The 23,189-nt window shown below is 40.5% G+C and overlaps 1 protein-coding gene across 5 annotated transcripts in view; it reads left to right on the top strand.

Annotated features, from left to right (window-relative positions):
- Window positions 1-23,189, top strand: part of Klf12 (KLF transcription factor 12) — a 415,415-nt gene that overhangs the window by 84,925 nt on the left and 307,301 nt on the right. Inside the window, exon 1 of one of the 5 annotated variants that reach the window (XM_085828810.1) lies at window positions 8,282-8,605. The exons of the other annotated variants lie outside the window; for them this stretch is intronic. The gene's annotated coding sequence lies outside the window, so the exon portion shown is untranslated. Of the gene's footprint in view, window positions 1-8,281; window positions 8,606-23,189 lie in introns of those variants that run through there. 5 annotated transcript variants of the gene reach the window in all.

Raw genomic sequence — 23,189 nt, 5'->3', positions numbered from 1 at the left:
AAGAATTTAATATTTCTAAGGATATATATATATATATATATATATATATATATATATATAAAATTGAAAAGAAACATTGAGCGGTTGTGGTCAAATACATCTCTACTTTCTATGAAGAGTCAACTGCTGTTCTTTGCCATTACATCAGAACAACAAAAAGTTTCTCCCTAGAGCAGATATTGTAATGATGTGTACCTTAGGTTAATATGGCTATTTTATTTTATTTTATTTTTTAATTAGGTATTTTCTTCATTTACATTTCCAATGCTATCCCAAAAGTACCCCCATACCCTCCCCTACCCCCCACCTCCCACTCCCACTTCTTGGCCCTGACATTCCCCTGTACTGAGGCATATAAAGTTTGCAAGACCGACGGGCCTCTCTTCCCAATGATGGCTGACTAGGCCATCTTCTGATACATATGCAGCTAGAAACACGAGCTCTGGGGGAGGGGGGGTACTGGTTAGTTCATATTGTTGTTCCACCTATGGGGTTGCAGACCACTTTAGCTCCTCAGGTACTTTCTCTAGCTCCTCCTTAGTCATGTGTTATTTTCTTCTGTGAACTGTGAACGATGTGATGATTGGCCACTGTATTGTCTTCAGAGTTTGACCTTGACACATGGACCTGCTGACAATACTGTCAGTCGTTTTCCTGATAGAATATGCCTGTGCCTCTTTTCCGTTCTGTGTGGCCTAGGTGCTGGATGGTTAGACTGTGAGGATCCCAGTGTTTTTGTCATCCAAGTATATAGATAGGTGCCAGGCACGAGTGTGTGCTTACTGCATTCTGAATGCATGGAGGTCTAAGTGCATCTGTGTTTAGCTAAAAGTGTTTGCATTCAACAGAGTTTGTGTGTTTGTTTATTTAGGCTTCTTGGTTTTTTGGAAGGAATTTTGAAATGCATGTTCACAGAAGTCACTGGGACTTACTCCTCCCAAAGTCAGAGAGACCCTTATCTCTTACCATTTCCTTACAAGTGACTCCCGCCGCTTACATCTTACTAGAACAGAGTACAGAATCAAGCCCAAGGCATTGGCATTGGTGTGCCCTCACAGTTTATGTAGATCTTGTTAGTTTTACATTCACCCATATTTTTGTGCCAGTGCATGTGGTTCACCACAGTTTTATCCATGTGTACATTTGTCCAAATGCCAGAACCCACATATGAGGTTTATGTCTACAGCTTTCCTTCCTTCAAGGCTTCCTTGGACCTCCCTCTAAAATCTTCTTTCCATATGCTTAAACCAAGCCCTTGACAGTTGTAACTTTGCACTTTGCATTTTAACTGTGACAAACAAAAGATGTTTGTATTGAGAAGGAGAAGACCAACAGGGACATCATTTGTTGACCATTTGCTTATATGTTGAACATCTCTGATCCAAGCTCATGGTCTGAATATGAAAGGAAATGCGCTCAGTGTACCATGAGTACTTGTCTGTCAGTGTCCTATGTAGCACAGTGCCATGTTCAATGAATATGTAAAATGAAAAAAAATTTTAAATGAAAGAAGAAACAAGATTCTTAGAGGTTTGTTTCCTGGCCTTAGGATTGCTGATACCATCATAAGGCGAGCTCGTTCCCAAGAATTACAACCTGTACCCCCCTGCTGCATTTATTATAGAGGAGATGCCCGGCATTATAGAACACTGGTAGAGTGTTAAAAGCAAAGCAAAGCCAACATCCACAATATTAGTGATCCAAATACTGACAAGTGCATTTTAGAAAAAAACTATCTTATCAGTCACACTTTGGATTAGAGTGCTCAGGAAGTTTTGAGTTGGTATGGTTGGTGACTTCATGTTCATAATAACCGAGGTGTTAAGATGGAAGTATGTTGTAGGCTTACGGGGGTCTGAATAGATGACCATGTTCTCATAAGGAAACCCAACCTTTGGGGTGAAGATAGCATCTTGGGTTGCGAATATGCAGATATACACAGCATGAGCTTGACACAGAAGGGAAAAGCAGGTGTTTTAGCTTTTCGGTAGGAAATTGTTAAGCTTTTAAAAATGAAACTCTTGTGTGTCACACAGATAAAAATAGACAACAGGTTACGAATGCATCATGGGGAGGCTTGACTGCTTGGTGGGGGAGAGAGGTGACTTGCTTCTCTCACTTGCTCCTTCCTGTCTTTCCCAGTAATGGAGGATCAAGGGAGGAAGGTCTTGGAAGTCTTGGCATAAGTTGTGAAAGGACTGTCCTCTCCCACTGACTCAGCTATCCTGTATTCCTGCCCTGCCTCCTCCACTCCCACCAACGAGCTGTTTTTAAAGCAAAGGAACAAGAAAAACCCGTTTTACTGGGAAAAGCATTCAGACACACTCACCCATCCTCTGGATAGGGAAAGTCTGCCAGCTCCTCAGGTTAAAAACCTTCAGCCCAACTTGTCTCTGTCCTGCAATCCTGCTCCTGTGTGCTGTGTGAGAGGAGTGGATCTGGGAGTCTTCGGGTGGGCGTGGGGGACCACGAGTCTGGGTAAGTGTCAGGCATGGCCTTTAAAAATAGCTTGTTTTTCATTTTGGGAACATAACCTCCCTGTTCCATTTTGTTAAAAATCAATTTTTAACTCTTCTATTAGGTGCTGTGGGGCCTGTTTAAAAGTCTTCATCTTCCTGGAATGAACATTCTTTTTAGAGGATTTATCTAGTGGGAGAAAAAGATTTACCAGCCAAATAAAATGTCAGGGTTAAAGTACAATATATGAATTCAAGTGAGCCCTTGATACAAAGCATAGGGCTCATGCAGGGACTTAGTCTGATTAGAGATGGTGAAAGGCATTGCAGATAAGCACTGTCAGAGGTGTGCCCTGTGATGGAACCTGGGTGCCACTTGTATGCTGGACAGGTTTGGATATAAGGGGTTAGGTTCCTTCTTCCTAGATTTGCTAGTTCAAGTTGAGTTCCTCCTGTCTGACATTGGAGACACGATATAAGGTTGTTGTTTTTGTTTTTTTGTTTGTTTGTTTGTTTGTTTGGTTCTGTAAAAATTGTTAAAAACACTTTCCAATTGTAGAACTCTGTATGGGCTGGAATCTTTTTTTCTTTGGTTACCAGACTCAGAAGTTTAAATTTAGAATGTTAAAATTTCTTTTGTATACATTTTGAAACCTGAAAAGCATCTGTAAAGGTGTTAGAGTCTTAGGCATTTTCCAAAATGTAAAATGGAGGTTGAGGAGATGTCTCTCTTGACAAAGTGCTGGCCTGGCCTTGGCTGGGTGTGGTGGCGTGCATTGGGGAAACCCACCGCTGGGAAGGTAGAGACAGGAGGATCCCTGAGATTTGGCAAGCGTAGCCTAAATGGTAAGCTTTAGGCCAACAAAGGGGCTTTCCCTTCATTTTTCATATGTATACTATGAAGGAGGAGGAGGGGGGAGGGGCAGGGGGAGGGGGCGGGGGAGGGGGAGGGGGGGAGAGAATAATGTGCCAAGGCTGCTGAAATGGTTTAAATGGCATAGGTGGTAAAGGTGCTCACCACTACGGCTGGTGACTTGAGTTCAGTCCCCGGGACCCACTGGTGAGAACAGAGTACTGCAAGTTATTCTCTAACCTTTACAGGAGCACCATAGTACATGCAGGCATCTCTTGTGTGCACACAAACACAAGTTAAAATAAAAGCCCATGTGCATGACTCTTTTGCCTACATGGCTCTGTACCATGTGCATGCCTGAGGATGCTAGAAGAGAGGACTGGGCACCCTGGAACTGGACTTACGTACGGTGGTGAGCTTGGACTCAACCCAGGTTTTCGGAGGAACAACACAAAAAGAGTGTAGCAAATTGTTTAGGGTGACAAATACATTCTCCATTCATCACATTGGGAATGAACGTGTAGCTTTTCCAAAACTCAGCATAGATTGCTTGCTTGCACAGGACTTTTCAGCCTTCATTTAGCTGAATGTAGACTGTTCTTAGAAAACAAATGAGATCAAAGAACAACAATACTGTACCTCGAGCCACCTCCCACCCCTTGTTTCCCTCCTGACATATTTACTGAGCAAACTCTTCGATGATGCCTTCCCCAGTGGGGATTTGTAAGGATGCTCCTGCTTACTAAGTGTCAGATTAATCCCAGTAGCACACAGCATTCGTGCATTCTCAGCTTAAGTGGGACTCAGAATTTTTCAACTCTATAATTGTGTGGAGAGGACACAGTAGAAAGCAGACTTGAAGTCTGGTCTTTTCCTGGCCCAGCCATATATAATGCTGCGTGTTCTTATGATGCTGAAAGGTGGTGGTGGCTCTCAGCTTCCAGGCAGTTACCACACTGTGAAAGGAACGGGCTTAGGTATGCACATGTTGTATGTGCAATATTGACTACTTGACATTGTGTCAGGCTTGAATTCTATCACGAACCAGAGAATATCTGTGTGCATCACTTTTTAACTGACATTTGCTGTTGAAGAAGGGAGAGAATACAAGGAGCATCAATACAGGGACCAGGCAGGATGCCTTTTCTGAGGGAGTGTTCAAATGCAAATGTGAATTAAGCTGTAGGATAAAGAAGCCCAGAACCTTAAACAAAGTATATGCGTTATGAGAAGAATTAAGTGATGAAAGAGTGATTGTCACAGTGGATTCCATAATGAGTCCTTTTAGGGTGTTCTACACTGGGGACCTAAAGCTTCTACTATATTGTCTTAATTCCACTGGTCTACCTAGTTGTTACAGTTTGTCAAGCTAGAGATAGCTTCGCTCTTAAGCTATTGAACACCTGTTGGTGACATGATGCTCTAGAAAACCCACATCTAGGTTGGGATACAGCTCAGTGGTAGACTGCTTCTTAGCATGCACTGTATCTAGGATTCCATTTCCAGCATCATAAAGCTCAACTACTGAATCCGCATTGTGTGCATAGGTTACTGTGTTAAGACTAAGCTGTTTTATAAATCTTCAATAGACAAGGAGTTTCAAGAGTTGACTCCAGATCCAGAAATCAGAGCTGTGGAGGAAATGGATGTAGTTGATATGTTAAAAATAAAACACACTTTTAACAAAATGTTACCTTTGATGGAAAATTATAAACCATACACTGGGGAAACTATTTATGGTGTGAATATTACTATTTATGGTGTGAATATTACTATTTATGGTGTGAATATTACTATTTATGGTGTGAATATTACTATTTATGGTGTGAATATTACTATTTATGGTGTGAATATTACTATTTATGGTGTGAATATTACTATTTATGGTGTGAATATTACTATTTATGGTGTGAATATTACTATTTATGGTGTGAATATTACTATTTTTCATGAAGAACCTGGTAACTAGAGGAAGTCAGCTACTGAAGATGATATGAAATCATGCAAATGGTGATTTCATAGAATAAAAACAACTCAACATTGAACTCATCGTCTAAAACTTTAAGCACTTTTGGAAAAGTCAAAGAAATTATTGTAATTATATTTTATTTTTATTAGGCAGCCATCAAGAATGTACTTAATTTTGTGTGTTGCCAGAACAAGGAGGTGTAGGAGACAGTGATATGTAGCCTGATTCGAGAGCAGAGCCTGGCAGCGTATGATCTGGTCGCAGTCACAGTGAATGATTGGAAAGCATAGGTGATGCGTAAGTCTCAGTGAGTCAGTGACGAGGCTGGGATTGTACACGGGCTGAACACCGCTATAACTGGGCGAGCATTTGGAGAGAGAAGCAAGAAGCTGAGCGCAGTGAGCTGACATAGGTAGTATTTTGGGATGGAGAACACTGCCCTCCTATACTCTATGCTCTGGCACGTAGGAGCAGCAAGGGAGCAGGTGGCTACATCAACGCCACATGTGTTGTGTGGCTGGAATGGAGCAGTAGGGGTTAAGCTGAGTTCAGATTACAGAGAGAACATCCACGAAATACCACTTATATTGAAAACTTTCCAGATCAATTCTTCTACACATGAAGAAAATCTTCTTCTATATGGTGTGAATATATAGGTTTACTGAAAGTTTCTCCTTAGTGCCTGCCTATTGACGATTTAAGGAATGAAACATACATACCATGTGTACGTGTATGCAAGTGCATTTGTGCTTGTGTGCTTGCGCTTGTGTGTGCATGTCAGCAGAGGGCAGAGATTGATGGGGGGTGGGTATTGTCCCCAATTGATCTCCACTGTATAGTTTAATGTTAAGAATATTTTATAATCATTATTTATTTGTGTGTCTGTGTGTCTGTGTCTGTCTGTCTGTCTGTCTGTCTGTCTGTCTGTCTGTCTCTCTCTCACTCTCTCTCTCTCTCTCTCTCTCTCTCTCTCTCTCTCTCTGTGTTTCATTGAAAGAACTTACTAGTACCATGTAGGTCTCAGGGATGGAACTCTGGTCATCAGGCTTTGTTGCTAGTGCCTTTGCCCCCTGTGCCATTTCATCAGTCTCCTTATCTTTTGAGAAAAGGAATCTCATACTCGGGAGTGCCCTGAGAGAGGAGACACACTGGCTTGGTGGGAATCTAGGGATCTCTGTGTCCCTAGTGCTCGGATTACAGGCAGGCACACTGCCCTGTCTGGCTTTTTATGAGAATGGTGGGACTCCAAAATCTGGTCTCCAAGCTGAGGGGCCAACACTTTCCTCCCTGGACTCTCTCCCTAGCACAGTGGTTCTCAACCTGTGGGTTGCAACCCCTTTGGGGGGTTGAAGGCCATTTCACAGGGGTTGCATATCAGACATCTTGCATATCTGATATTTACATTAGGATTCATTAACAGTGTAAAAATTACAGTTATGAAGTAGCAAAAATAATTTTATGGTTGGGGGTCACCACAACAGGAGGAACTTTATTGATGGGTCACAACATTAGGGAGGTTGAGAGCCACAGCTCTAGCACATGAAAAGTTCTTAATCATAAAAGGAAATGTTGATTTATTTTCATTACTTACCACCTTAGGACCTGAGACGGACTCCTGGAGGTCATATAATGGAAGGTGAGACTCACAAGTTGTTCGCTGTTTTCTAGGTGCACACACACACACGCACACACACACACCCTTAAAAATATTATAAGGGGAAGTTTAATAGGCCTTTGGAAGCCATTTAGTATCGGTTCGTACCCTTGGCTTTGTACCATATTAACCTCGCTTCTCATTTCTTGTAGTAATCCAGGAAGAGAATCTTAATCTCTCTCTCTCTCTCTCCCCCTCCTCTCTCTTTCTGGTCTGTCTCTCTGTCTCCCTATCTCTCCCTCCCTCCCTCCCTCCCTCCCTCCCTCCCTCCCTCCTTCCCTCTCTCCCTCCCTTCAAGTCTCCCTGGCCATTGCCTAAAATAGTGGCTAGAAAGAGGAAAATGAAGACTGAGCTAATTGTTTAACCTAATGTTAAAAGAAGTGTATTTCATCCATTGAAAGACAGCCTTTTAATCTGAGTGGATATTGAAAAGCACACATTGTTTTGAAGATCTGTACTTGCTAAAAACCATGCATGCGAGATACTAGATTAGGTCTTTCTATTCGTTTCAATAAATCTTTTAATTTTTGTGCAACACCAAAGCCTATGCAGCAGGAAAAGAGCTCCTTGTTACTGTGTTATAGTATATGCCTTGCTGCTAGGAGCATGTTCTACCTGTGAGTCCACCAGCAGCCTGGCAAGGATGGCTGCAGCAAACAATGAATTCTGCTGTGGTAGAAGATCACAGCTGTAATGATTTAAATCACATTCATTATTTTCATTAGAAAAGTGGTGAACACTCGTGGGCTGCAGCTTACAATGAGTTTTGTTCTTATTGGCACTGTAGTCCACTAAAATAATAAAAGGGACTTGCGTTGATACTTTTTTTACGGATGCAGAATTAAAATCCATCCAGTTCTTTGTACATGAGATCACTTGCTTGTAAATGATGTGTATAATATTTGTGATATTCAGTGTTCAGCATGTTGTTAAATACAACCAGTGGCTTAGAATGAAGCAGAAGATAAAATGTATGTATTGAAGTGAAAATCTAATCTATGGAGCAATCCAAAACATGGAGGTATAAATAACAGTAGTAACTGGGAAACCACATAAAAACAATAGTATTAATAGAGGAGAATTATTTAAGAACAATATTATTCAGAAAATGGGAAAGAGGGTTGAAAATACACAAAGGTGGGCACAGTTGGACAAGCTTGCTGTATAGAGCTGCAAACCCTTGGATGCCATCTATGGCCCACCTGGTCTAGTGTGATTAATTTTTATAATTCCAGGCTAATACATAGTACTCTGGACATAATTGATACAGAGTTATTTTTAAAATACAGGATGTCTTAGATATTTTAAGTATAAATCCTACTTTAGTACCAAGGAAATGACTTGGTGAGCAAGGCTCTGGCTTCCAAGAATAACAGCTGGAGTTCAGGTCTAGAGGTCCAGAGGTTGGAATAGGGACAGGCGCTTGAGAGTTGTCCTTTCTCCCCACATAGGCACCAAGGCACGTCTTCCCACAGACAGACAAGTTTGATGAGAAAATAAAATAAAGAGATTATAAAGAAAGAAGCCTGCAACAATATTTGATGCTGTTCCTGAGATTCCAATTTGAATTCTCATTTCTGCCTGGATTCCATGCTTGTGACATTACTTGAAGACCATTACCTCTCACATGAACATTTCTCACTGGAAGTGATGTTTAGAATGCCTGTACCTATGTGAGTCATTGAGTTCTAAGTGAGTCTGGTGAAGCTCCTGTTAATATTAGCTTAAATGTTACCCTCAAGAGACTGAGACATGGCAGGACTGTCTTGGTGACTTCCACATGTAAAGCTATTCTTACAAGCTGCTATAGGCTTCTAGAACAATAGTTTTCAACCTTCCTAATGCTGTGGCCCTTTAATACAGTTCCTTTTGTTGTGATGACCCCAACCATATAATTATTTTTGCTGCCACCTTGTAACTAATTTTGCTGCTGTTAAAATACCTGTGTCTTCTGATGGCCTTAGGTGATCCTCTGTGAAAGGACTATTCAAACTGCAAAGGGTGGTTGGTGACCCACAGGTTGAGAACTGCTGTTCTGAGTGACCCGAATATTAAAAATGGATTAGGATTGTCTGTCTCTAGAAACTTAGTTCTTTGGAAGGGTAGCAAACGGTTGGAGCAAGGTTTTGTTTTACCTCTATCAGTTAGAGCTCCACAGGCATCATTTTCCTTACCTCTGCACTTAAGAACTTAGTTAAACCCCACCTTAAGGAAGGGTGTTAGAGACTTCCTTTCTTGTACAAGTCTTGCCAATGTATTCTGTCTGGATGATGGAGAGGCAAAGGGAGGAGGGAATCCATCTGTTTATTGCTGCTCTAGGTTCTCTTCTCTGAGTATTTCTGAATTCATTTTCTGATCATTTTCCTTTCTCTCTTTCCTTGTCATCTCTTCTTCCTTGTGGTGACCTGTCTCTGTACTGGTTAAAATAGCATGTTTCCTGTCCCCCTGGCCCCAGCTGTGACTGTTTCTAGCCTATGTGTCCAAGTTTCTTATGAGCATTTTGATTCATATGTTCGGCCATCAGTACACTTAGATAATGTATTACAGATGGCCATCGCGTACATTTTAAAACATGTTCCGAGTCATCTTACTGTGGAATTTTTTTGGAATAAATTAAAAGTCACAGGTGAAAAAAAAACACACACAATCTTAAGTAACTTAGAGCAGCTGACTTGGCTTCTCTCTGGGCAGGCAGTACCTACCCTTCCTGACGTCTCCCTTCCCTCAGTTCCATTGAACTTCACTCTGAGGCTGTACTTAACTGCGGTCCAGAAATAACACTGAAGGATCGGTGATCTCAGAACAGGAAACCAGAAATCACAAAGTAACCCAGTGTACCTAATGAAGATTAAGAATGATGTTGGGAGCTGGGCAGTGGTGATGCACACCTTTAATCCCAGCACTTGGGAGGCAAAGGCAGGTGGATTTCTGAGATAGAGGCCAGCCTGGTCTACAATGTGAGTTCCAGGACACCCAGGGTTACACAGAGAAACCCTGTCTCGAAAAAACAAAACAAAAACAAAATAAAGAGTGATGTTGGGTTCCTGAGATGGCCCAGCCAGTTATGAGTGACATTGAGTCTAGAAAAGAGAAACGATGTATCCATTCACATACATATTGTTTCAAATTCTTTCTGTTTGAGGACAGATAAAGATAACGGAAAAAGAAAATCCCGTGATTCCATAAAGCAATGTAATACAAATGCTGGGATGGTAGAAATATTTCCTTTAAGGACACAGTGGTATTTGGAGTAGCTTTTCTGCATAGGAGCCGGGTTTTCTTAAAGTGCTAGTATTACCTGAGTCACCGACTGTCAGTCAAATGTCTGCCATGTAACTTTGGCTATATATGATTCTTGCCTGGTTTTCCATGTCCTCATTGATAAGCTGCCGTTTTAAAGAACCTGTTCTCCATGTTGCACTGGGGACTATGGAAATGCGATCTGTGCAAAGCATGAGGCAGCGTCTTGGAAGCTTGTACTTTATGAATGTTGATTGCTAGGCATATTAGTGATAATGGCGAGCCGCTTTAATATGTGATGGGTTACTGCTGGTTATTTCTCTGAAGCTTTGTAATTAGTCATGCAACGTGATGTTCCCTTTTTTAAAACAATGAAAGTGCTTTCTTTTTTTTCCCTCTTGCTAATATAAACTGAGAAAGTGATATAAGTTGGGACTATGAAGGACTTAGAAAGCTGCTCAGAAAAACTGTATGAACATAGGCTCTAGCGCTGACCGTACTCATTACTACAAGTTTTCAAGCAATATGGCTATTTGGAATCTATATTGTTTTAGAGTATTAGAGAATGTGTGTGTGTGTGTGTGTGTGTGTGTGTGAGTATATGTGTGTGTATGTGTGTGTATATGTACGTATATGTTTGTATATATATATATATATATATATGTATGTGTGTATATATAGTGATATGTACACACACATATATGTGTATATATATATGTGTATATATACACATATGTGTGTGTATATATATATGTAGATATATATACACATATATGTATATATATAATGTATCTACACATTCTAACACATTATGAAATTATGACATCAATGCAAGCTATCAGGCCTCAGTCTGGTAGAAGATGCTTGCCTGTGCCTTATCCTTCTTTAGATGTATAGAATTTTCACTTATGACCACAGGATGATCATATTTCTTCATTTTTCCTCAATGAGTTCATTATAGTTACATGATAATAGTACACTGCTGTTTTAAAACACGTAAATAAAGCACACATATTTTTAAAATGGATTACCTACCGTTTTTTGTTTTTTGTTTCAGCGATGGTGGGTCCATCGGTGAGCTCTGTCTGTTTCTCTGTTTGTTGTAGAATTAATTCATGAATGTAATTATGGAATCAAGGATTATCAACTCATTTATTTATTTATTTATTTAGCCTTTATCCTTTCAAGATTCTTCTGATCCCTAATAATGCTGGATGAGGAAGGGTCTTTTTGTCACTTTGTCACAGTGGTTACAGTAGTACTTAATGGTGCAATGCTTCATCAAATATATATATATATATATATATATATATATATATATATATATCTTTAAAAGAGAAGAAAGGAGGCTGGGAGATGGCTCAGCACTTGATGGATTGCTGTTCTTGCAGAGGACCCAAATTCCATTCCCAGCACCTATGTCAGGCAGCTCACAAGAACCTGTAACTTCTGTTTCAGGGGATCTGATGGTCTCAGATACCTCTGCACGGGTACCTCTTCATACATGTGGCAAGCATACACACACACACACACACCCTTACACATAAATACTAAAATAGATCTTAACTAGAAAACACGAGAGAGAAATAGCCTTCAGATAATAGTATAGCAGTATAGGGCTGAAGCAAGTAGATGCCATGTCTTAGAATAGTCTTGAGCTATTAATAGAATTGAAATAGCTATGTATTAGAATTGCCTTAGAGAAAAGCTTATTAATGCAGCCAACTGACTTATTTTCTGGTGTTGAGGACTCCATTCAGGGTTCTGCATATGCTAAACAAGCTCTCCCCATGGGCAGTGACTCAGTTCCCCCTTATATGCTCACTATTAAAAGTGCATTCTGCAATGCTGAAGTCTTTGAAGTAAAAATTAAAGAGTCAAAAACCTTTAAAAATGTATTTCCACATTTTACGTACAATCATCCTTCCTTTAACATGATATTTATTTCAATCTCACACTATTTGAAACCCAATTCTCCAAGGAAATATCAGAACCCACTGTTTAATTTTTTATTAGCACCTAAAAATAGCTTTACTGAAATCTGTTTCTTAAGGTTTTTTTTTGTCTGTTTGTTCATGTGCTGTGTGAATGTGCACATTTATGAGTGTGTGTGCATGTACACATGCTTATGAGTGTGTGTGTGTGTGTGCATTCTGGTAGACAGAGATGCCAAATGTCAGTGTGTCTAGTGTCTTTCTTTATTGCGCTCCTCTTAATACTTTGAGACAGGGTCTCACACTGAGTGTTTAGCATGCTGGGTATGGTCTAGGCTGAAAGACAGGGAACTTCTTCAACCCAGTGGTCTCCAACTCACTGATGCAAGAATTGGAAGAGCTTACTGGAAAGCAACATGCCTTGCTTTATAATGGGTGCTGGGGCTGTGAGCATATTCTACCCACTAAACCATACTCCCAGTGCTAACTTAGGTTTTATAAAACCAATTACACAGTCTTTCACTCAAAGTCTTACCTCCCCTTTACCTCATTTGTAGGACATTTTAAAGGCAATTATATATGTAACCCATACCTGTCTTCTCCCTCTGAGACAAACTGTGGGGCTGTTTAGTAAGCAGGCATGCAGCTAGGGGCATATCTTTGAGACACAACATTAGAAGATGGAAAAGGAGATGTGTATATAGTTGATCCGAGGGCCCTGTGAGAGCTCAAGAGAAGGCAGACACGTGGTAGGGAATTCTGAGTTCTTGGTTGTCTGCCTGCAGTCTTTTGTAAGCTGTGGGACAAGCTGTTCTCATTAGGTGTACTGATATGCTATTCATTGTATGATTGACTGTGCTTTTGCTATGTTAACCCTGCATCGTTTCTCTGTGTTCTTTTTCTATTCCAGGTCTCCTCTTACTTTTAAGAACAATAACCTGTTTCTCCTGGGTTCTTCCTGCCCTGCTGGTGCTGTGGTCCCAACGGGAAACTTCCCTCCCCACAGTGTGATGCTTATGGGCGCACTCCTTACTGTTACAAAATCTGAGCTAGCCCCTGACTTTTCACACAGGAAAGCTCCAGCAAACCAGCATGGGGCACACGATGCACTGGGGCAATGGCTGACCAACTGGTACATAGGTGGAAGCCTGGGATGTTTTGATTCCTTGAGCCAGATGTTGTGCTGAGGAAGGAAGCTTGAAAACAGTAGAATTGCTATAACCCCATTCTAGAGCTCAGGAGACAGAATGAAAACCAGTGCTCAGGGTGACCTGCGTACACACCACTGAGAGGGGCATTACTAAAGAATTACATTCTGGTTCCTGTTTGGTTGTGGTTTGTTGTTGTCGTTGTTGTTACATTTTTTTTTCTAACAAAATTTAAGAGGTCTTGCTTTTCAGAGTGGAAAGATTTCTAATTTGTGAAACTTCAAGATGAGTAAGGCTTGGTTTTGGCATTCCAAAAGCGGAATGTAGTTAAATGTTTATGTTTTACATAGCTGTACCCAACTAGCAAATATGCACACACTTGCACAAATTACAAAGAAGGATGCTCTTTCTCCCTGAGAGAGGTCCTTCTAACTATCTTTGCATTTTTGTTTTTTAATTATGATAGAACACTTGTTGGAATTTACAATTTGAACATTTTCAGTGTCCAGTGAAAGGCAACTTTTGGTCTTTTTTATTTTTTAATGTGACTCAAGGCTTAAGGGATCTTTAGGACAGATTCTTAGAGAATCCTGGAGTTGAGAACGAGGTGGCTGCAGAACCTTCGCTATTTAGAGACTGAAAATGACAGGTCCTCACCTCTCCACCAAGCTCTTAAACCTTCTGTATTGGTGATATGCATATTTTAGTAGTCAGGATAATGCTAGATTCTACAAGTTTATTTTTCTCTCTCTTCCCCAGAACTTTCTCCTGCCCCCTTGAGGTCATAATGGAAAGCCATTTTATTTTCCCTCATAAAATTTGTTTGCAATCCAAGGACACTCATTCCCAGTGAACTGTTAGAAAATTGATAATTGTGGATACTAAACTGACCAAATTATGGTTGTCAAAAATAACCAACTTTCTGGGTTGCAAGCATTAAAATCTCAACTGTTTTATTAGTAGGATCTTAGCAACATTAAATTATTTAAGGAAATACTATTGCATTTCGCCAAATAGTATTTTCAGCCCAATTATGGGTCTTCTACCAATGAGTGTACAATGATAATTGTAATGTCTTTGGAAAATAGATGTCTTTTCTATATACCTATGGTCATAATTTATCTGTAACGGAAGGCACTGGACCATGTCATCTGGTGAATCAAGTACTTATAAATTGATGAAGTCCAATTATTTTCTATCATCTATCTGTCTGTCTATCTGTCCATCCATCCATCCCTGGTCCCAGTCCAGTCCCAATCCCTCCGTTTGGGTTAATAACCTGGATTAGTCTGGATTCCTATGAGTCCTTTTATGCCTGGCATATGTAACTAAATGGAGATTATGCACTGAGCAGCTCTGTGGCCACAAAGTGACAAAAACTTTGCATCTAGTTGGAGCATTTATTGATTTAAAAAAAATAACTCTGAAAAATCCCACGCATCCAACATGTGAGAACTTGGCAACCTGCATTAGTAATTTTTAGCACAATGAAGTATATTCCAAATGACCTTAAAGCTGTGGTAGGAGATCAGCATTGGAGGGAGCATTTGAACCCTTCATCTGAGTAGATTAGAGAAGAAGCCCCTTTCTTGGAAAATAGAAGTAATTAAGAAGGAATGCCATTTGCATAAAAGCACTTCCTTTGCGACCTCTGGAGTTTTTTTTAGCAGTATGCATTAATCTTACCCTCTGATTAAACTGCTTTAAGCTTCTTTCCAAGGATCAGAGCCAAATTGGAGGATTTATTTCCTCACCTGGCTTTAAAACATTGCTGTCAAACAGCGAGGCAAAGGCAGGCAAGAGAGCTAGAGCTCCCTTCTGTTTGTGGCATATTTGCAGTGGTTCCTAGCTTCTGAGGTGTTTTAAATTCCCAGAGGAGTCTGTTTACTTTCAACTCTATTATATATAAATTGTTACCTGAATGGGTTTGCAAGAGATCAAAGAAAGTGTCAACTTCGTAAATAGAAGAAATATTTTGATCTATGTTATAAGGAGAGATTTATTTATGTTTAGAAGTCAACGTGGTTAGAACAAACAGTGGGTTATTAAAGGCTGAGAAGTGTCAGAGAGGTAGGAAGTATGATTTTCTGGAGTCTCAAACATCTGAACTCTTTTTGAAACTGGAAGAACTAATAAAAATTAATCAAAAATTAATCTGATGACGAGGATTTTCTTGTCATATGTTTTAGCCAGGCTAACTTTCCTGGGTATATCTGCATTTATCAGAACCAATTTTGACTCAACCAGATGATTTCGCTTGTCCTCCTAAAAATATTGTTTATATACCAGTAGTGTGTTGGTATTTATAGTTACTTAGGATTATCGATACCAGAAAAGATGAAACCAGTCAGCAGAACTCATGTAACATGTGCCCGTGGATTTATCGAATTTGATAAAAAATGTTTCGCATCCAATGCTTTCATGAATTAGGATTTGGTAGCTGGCTTGCTGTCTATCAGAAATAAATGTGTGAGTATATAACACAAAGACCTGTATCCTGATCAGTTCTTCTTGATGACTGGAAACAGAAGTTTTTCACTAACTGTATGTACTGTGTACTGCAAGCGTACAGACCTGATCCCCTGAGGGGGGAGCCAAGCTGCAGAACTGTGGTACCTTGAGTGTTGTCCTGGTTACACGTTGGGATGTGAGTCTGGAATTCCAAATTGATGCTCCCATTATGTGTTGGTTTTATATGTTACCTACATATAGGGAAACGTTTGAGATTCTATTTGAATCTCTGTATCTTTCAGGATCTTGCCATAGGTCTGACAATAGAAGTTTGGGCTTGCAGGCTCTACCTTTCTTTGTATATCAGAGTCTGAGGGCTGGAAGAGGAACTTAGTACATTAATGGTCATGAGCTATCCTGGGAACCTTTGGGATGTTAGCCCTGCTTCGCATACTCCTTTCTTTTCCCATGAGGTCTGTGGAAACCTGCCCAGTGCTGCCCATTCAGAATCAACAGGTTTGCTTCTGAATGCCAGTGGTGGCTGTCTCCACCTTTCCGGCTCCACTTGCTTCAGAAGGAATCCCACATAACTCATGTCTGTTTTAGAGTTTTGAGTGAGAACTGGCTGAGGAATGCAGGGTTGTCTCCAGTGTAGTGAGTTAAGATAAGGCTATGATGGAATATGGGCTTGAAATCCAACATGGCTGTATTCTCACTGATTCACAGGGAAGATATCATGTGATGCGGCAGAGGCTGGAGTGACGTGTTCACAAGTTGCAGAACACCACTGACAGCAAGAGCAGAAATGGAGAGAAGGGCGTGGGACAGATTTCCCATTGCTTTACGAGTGATTACAGCCCCTCTGACACTTTGAATTTTGACTCGAAGCTCCCTGAGTTCTTAGTTTGTGGTATGTGTTATGATAGCTCTGAGCATGGATCACACCTGCCAGGAAAACACAGATACCAACAGTGAGGTTTTCCTGTGTCAAGTTTACTCTCGGAGGAAATGTAAAGATTCCAAAGGATAAATGTTAATAGAAATGATTCAAGATTTGCATATAAACTGGGTGTGGGTGTGATGATGAATATCTCTCATTTCAACCTTCAGAAGGCAGAGGCAGGAGGATCACTGTAAGTTGAGGTAAGCCCTGGACTACACAATGAGTTCCAGGCAAGCTGGGATGAATAGTAAGATCCTGTCTCAAACAAAACAAGGAAAGAAAAGACCAAGGTTGAGGGCATAGCTCACTGGCAGAGCTAGATTTCTCAGACTGGGTTTTAAAGTAGTCAGGAAATTTCAATAAGGCTTCTAGTAGCTTTATGCTGTGAATTTAAATATGGGGACTTCATATACCTCACAAAGAATTGCACATGCAGAATGTATTGAGAGTTATAATAGCATTAAGTTAGATATATTGACCTCAGCATAGTTCTAGACAAGTTGTGAAATCTTGCAAGCAATGCTAAGAATATTTTTCTACCCTCTTTATACAACATATATTTATCATATCTAAACACTTCTATCCAATTAAAATATAAAGATAATTAACCATCAAAGTTATGGTCAGACTTTGGGCTCAGAATCATGGTTTTTGATTCTCCCATTGTCCATTTCTATAGCAACAACAACTCAATCCCCTGACTTTACTTGAGAAAGCTGTCTTATCCCTTCCCATTCTCCCTCAGAATTTGCTGCTCTAAGGGAGGAGCAGATGGACACTTGTCTTTCTTTACCTTTTTTCCCTGGGAGTTTCAGTCGGACAAACAGCAACAACAACAACAACAACAACAACAACAACAACAACAACAACAAATAATTTAGACACCGAGACCTTGCAAGGCACATAATTTTGGACCTTTAAGGAAAGTTCTGGATTGAACTAAAGGCACTGAAAATAGAAGGTTATAATTGAAATGTCAGCAAATATAACTTTTCACAATTGCAGTCAATGCTGCCTGAATATTAAACATACCTGTTAACTACATTTCCCCTCTCTGCTATATAAATTTTAATATGCATCCCATATCTCTCCAGCCACATTTCCTGTATCAATAGTCCCCTGTGGCAATTTTATCTTTGAATGCAAACTATTCTTGTTCAATATTTGAGTAGTGATAATGGGTTTTATTCTATAAATAACAGCCTTGGTAGCTTACATTAAAGGGAGGAATAACTTTACCCATTGCAACAACTAAGGTACTTTATATTCTAAATGGCAATTTTAATGTTTTATTCATTGCCAGTAAACAAACACAGGACACTCAGAGAAAACTCTTCATGAGGAGGAACTGGAGAAATCTCTGGCTGTGTTTGTGCTGTGTCTTCCTTCCACTGTGAGGGCATGCTGAGCTGCTAGGATATCTTGTTCCATGCCCTTCTAGAACATTCTGAAAGTATAAGTAACACTTGAATAGTCACCCAAACGGTCCAGAGCTGACAAGAACTCTACATGCGGAAGAAGCCTTGACAATTATTTATTTAGTTTTTAGGACTAACACTAATTTAAGAAGTTCTTGTCTCCTCTGCAACCTACATCTTAAGACTTTTTCTTAGAAAAAGAAAATTATTTCAGTCATGTGGTTGGAAACAATCTGCATCTCCTGTTCTGTTTTAAATCAGGTGATTTCAAGGTTTCCTCGATGATATATTATTGATTTCAATGAGTCCTCAAAAGAATCGAGAGAGACAACTGGTGCTTCAGGAAGAAACACCAGGTTTTGTTGTACGAATTTATGTTGCTCGTGCACAGAGGCAATAATGCACAAGGCAGGTAAATCTGGAGTTTAGAGTGTAAGGTTTCTTTGTCCTCAATGATGTTTTGAATCCGAAGGTCAGGAGCATACAGTCCATGTAATGAAGCTGCTGATGTGTAACCTATGGCGTGTTCTGTATGCATGACTGTTTATAATAAAAAGTGGCGATTTCATAAATGGGAATAGAGTCTTCATTTGGTTTTGATGTAACTCTGAAGCAGAGGTCGTCAGGTGCAGTGGCCTGGCCTCTTCCAAGGGACATTCCTCATCCTTGCCTGCTCTGTCCTCTCTTGAGTCCCTCTCCTCATTTGATGACACTTTCTACCTCCTGTCACACTTAGATTCATAGCTTCCTAAGTCAATCAGCTACAGCATTCAAATTAGTCTACTGTGGGTTCATTACAGGGGTATAGACTGCTGGCTTCCTTCGGCAATTGGAAACGATGTGACAAAGGGGAGAGCATTGGGCTAGTCATCAAGTCAACTCATGCCTAGCTCAGGACCCAAGGGAGTCCCAGATGCGAGGCTCCTGAGAATCATTTTAAAGAGGAGCCACAGAGAACAATCCAGATTTAAGAAAAAAACATTTTTTTTCAGATTTATTTTATTTTTTATCTGTAGCATTATTTTGCCTGTGTGTTTGTGTGCAAAGCATGTGCGTGCCTATTGCCTGCTGAGGTCATAAAAAGGCATCCGATCTCCTAAAAATCAGTTATAGGCGGTTGTGAGCTATCATTTTGTGTTGTGGATTGACTTTGTTTCCTCTGGAAGAGCAGCCAGTGAGTGGTCTTGCTCACTTGGCCTGCTCTTGGGCCTGGGGACCAGTGACATTTGAAAGGCCTTTCTGGCAGTCATGGAAAGTAAGTTTGAATGTGCTTTATTGTGTCAGTTCTTGTTGTGACTTCATAGATTTGGACACATGAGTAAGTTGCTTACTTCTGGGCACAGCTCTATTTATCTGGTTTGCTAAGGGTTGTCGAGAAACAGCCACCTGCTTCTAAAGTGTCCTATTCGAGTTAGGGAGGCTACTTGTAAGAGCTTGTATGTTTGACGGCAGTGGTTACATGTTCTCTATGGAGAACATAGGATGACTAATGAATATTGCGATGTGGTGTGGGATGTGAAATTCCTTAAGCACACAATATAGTCTCTTCCTCCTTTTATGCATTATGAGCATTACGTACTGTGTCAATCACTTTGTTTCCTTAGAAGAACATTCAAGGACAGTCAAAGGAGAAATATTGAGTAATATGGAGAAGTTGATAGAGGGAATAAACATGTTTGACATTTTGGAATTAGGAGAATTGTCTGGCTGGGGTTTCTGAACAGATCTGTAATGTAATATTCCTGGCTGTATTCAGGTTAATGATGTACACTGCCCAGTGCATTTCCCATTAGCACTGAAGTGGCTGTGCGATGCAGAATTGGCTTCATTTTATTTTATCAATTGTAGCACAGCTATGCCCCAGGATTTAACAGTGAACCCAGGACTGGATGCTGGGTTCTATTTTGGGCCCTCTGGGACTCGTTTGGTTTTAATAGGCTATGAGGATTATGGAAAGTCCTTGACACTTCTGTCCAGGCATGGCTGTGCATGAATGAGCCTGATTTGGAAGACACATGTACCACTTCTGAGACCACTTTGTAAGAGTTTTCGAAGAACTAATGATTGATAATCTAGTGAGATAAAAATCAGGTACCAGCAAGCATCCAATACATTCTGTATAATTATAGCTCTCCAAGGGGGCAGAAGACTGCATTAAACTAACAGTACATGTTATGATATGTTTATATCCAGATACATTAAATGCTAGATTACACAAGAAAACATGCCTTTTGAGATGTCAGTGGACAGAGCAGACTTATCAGTAAGGGCTACTACACAAACTACAAGAGGAGGCTGGGGAGATTCCTAATATGTGGTACAGTGAGTTTCAATGTGGGTCCTTGATCAAAATTGTCCAATAAAAATGTAAGTCAAACAGGTTAAATAAGTCTCTAATTGCCTCATTAAAAACACAAAACAAAATGGAATCGCATCTCAGTGCCATAGTACATTTATTCTAGCACAGACAGATTACAGTTTCTACATGTTATTAGCAGAAATAAAACACCTACAATTATATTTTGTACAAGATTCTTGAAATTGGAATTCTTGCAGAGCAATGTCATGGATCTGGACACATTACCAGTGCTCTGTTGGACTCCTTGGCTACCGAAGTAGCCACTGGTAGTAAATCAACCCGTCTTTACGGCTCTCATCAAATTTTCCAGTGCTGTGATTCAGACATTTCTAGCATTTGAACAAAATCTGCTGATGTACTCTCTGAAATATGGCAATTTAAAAAAAAAATGGAGACTGGATTTAAGTGGAAAGGGAAGGAAGGAATTGAAGTGTCTGATTCAGTGAAGGAAAGATTGAAGTTTATAGTGAAAGTAATCAAGGCTTGATTCGCTTGTTAAGGAAACCAAATGATTATCTCCAGGAGGCCATGAAACAGAGTGCAGAAGTCACGCAAAATCAAGGCTAATTCTGGGATACTTTAAATTAGTTAAAATAAACTCAAACTCTTCATGAGCAGGTGCCCTGGTGGGTGGCTTTCCAGAGGGACCTTTACCCTTGTGTGTTTAATTGATTTCTACCACTTGGATGTGAAAACATGTGAGCCAATCTTCTGTGACTTCTCTTTCTCTGTGGGAGTGGGACGAGTTAGTCCACAGTTTCTAGACATAGCATGATCATTTTCCTTTCTACAGTGAGCACGGTTTAAGCAGGGGACAGGCTTGGTTGATTTTCTTTTCTGATCTTATGTGTTTGGCAGTGCCTGTGGCCTAGTAGTATTCTTAGTTCCATGTTTTAAAGACCAAATAAGTGAGAAGAGCTTTACCAAACGCGTCTGGCAAGTATCCGTGCTTCCATTCTCCAGACATGGCAGCCTCACTATGAAGCACGTATTAATTTATTCACTTTGTGGATGGGGAACAATTAAAATTGACATGGACTGTGACTAGGGACACGGAACTTGGCAGTAGACAGAAGGGATGTTTAATTCAGCCCGTAAGAAGGCCAGAGCTGACTCAATACCCAGAGACCAACAAAGTGTGAGCAAATGTAATAACCTCTGATAAGCTCTGCTCTGAAAAACCAAGGCATCGCTCTTCAGTACTGTGTGAATCCGTGCTCTTGGGGAGTTTACATATGGAGGTGTTGGCATTTCCTTGGGAGTTCTACAGTAATGTTCTGCGGAGAGCACCATTGCAAACAATGAACACTACATCACCCATACACTTTCATATACCCTTTGCTCAGTATGCAGAGACATGCTGCACAGACAGAAACAAAATTAGATCTAGCTGGTTCCTGGTGCTCAGAACGGGCTCCTCTGCAGGGGTCAAGGTCTAGTCCTTGGTTCAGGCAAGGACCTCCATCATTTGAGGGCCCTGTAGCCACCACTGAGATCTGCCACACCTGTAACTGTATTCATGTGTTATTCATGCTATCAGAATGTTATATATTATAGTATATTCATTTGTTATTCATGCTAACAGTCCTGTATACATCAGTGACATCTAGTTGGGATCTGGGTGTGGCTGACAGGGAGAGTGCTTGCAGTAGTGCACAAGGCTCTGGGTTTAGTAGCCAGGACTGTCAATCACTCACTCACTCGCTCACTCACTCACTCTCACTCGCTCATCAATCATCAATGGTCCAGTTCTTCAGAAGCATATAACTTCTGAAGATAAAAGTGCAGGCTTTCATTTGTTTCTTTAGTTGCATTCTCTTTTCTCACCTGGCCCGGCCAGTGCCCAAACCATCAGACACACCACACTGATGAGGCTCAGAGCCTTCAGCTGCCAGTGAGAAGCAGGGTGGGTCGCGGGAAGAGAGAATGCACTTTGGGATCAGACAGAAAACAAGCAACTTGGAATGTGTGCTCTGAGGTTTGAGAGCTGTCAAATTCTATTCCTTCACCCGTGAAGTGGAGGTTAATATCCCTTCTTCACAAGGTTACCAGGAGGATTACCTAAGATAATTCGCATAAAGCACTCACCATGCTGCCTGGCAAGGGCCTGATTTATGGATTGCGTTTTTTTACTGCTGAGACACTATTGTAAACAATAAACTGCTTTAAATCACACAGGACAACGTGACATACATGTCTTGAGCTGCTTCAAGTGGCTGTGGTAAAAACGGTAGGGAATGGAATTATTTACAGTTGGAAATAAACTCTGCAATAATGGTGCACTTTATTGAACTGGGTAGGAAAGGAATCCCTGCCATCTGAATTCCCCAAGACCACTGGTGTCTCCTGCACCACTTTACAGGATAGTTCATCCACTGTTGTATTCTCAGGCTTTTCTGGGACATAAGGATGGCATTTCCCTCCATGGCCCCCATTTTTATGTGCTCACAGTGCCAATATGGGAAAGGTAAGGAGACATGGTAGTTGTCTGTTGACTCAATGCTTACACATGATATTTCTTTCCAGAGCTGGTTGGGAGCTACTGAGAATGTGTTAAATTTCATGAATTCATCCATTAGAATTAGAATTTAAATACTCTGCTGACCAATGTTAATTTATTTCAACTCATTGCATGTTCCTTATCGATTTGTGCATTTAAAAAGAATGTGACACCAGAGTCCATACTTTGCAATGGAAGAAGGAGAGAAGGCCTCATACCCCTTTATTTCATAAGAAGTTGAGACCCAGATAGTTTAACTTGACC

The sequence above is a fragment of the Mus caroli genome, unplaced genomic scaffold (assembly GCF_978045245.1).
Source record: "Mus caroli unplaced genomic scaffold, Mus_caroli_1 scaffold_12, whole genome shotgun sequence".
Taxonomy (NCBI): domain Eukaryota; kingdom Metazoa; phylum Chordata; class Mammalia; order Rodentia; family Muridae; genus Mus; species Mus caroli.
The sequence above is the reverse complement of the archived record's forward strand: the minus strand, read 5'-3'. Positions and strand labels throughout refer to the sequence as shown.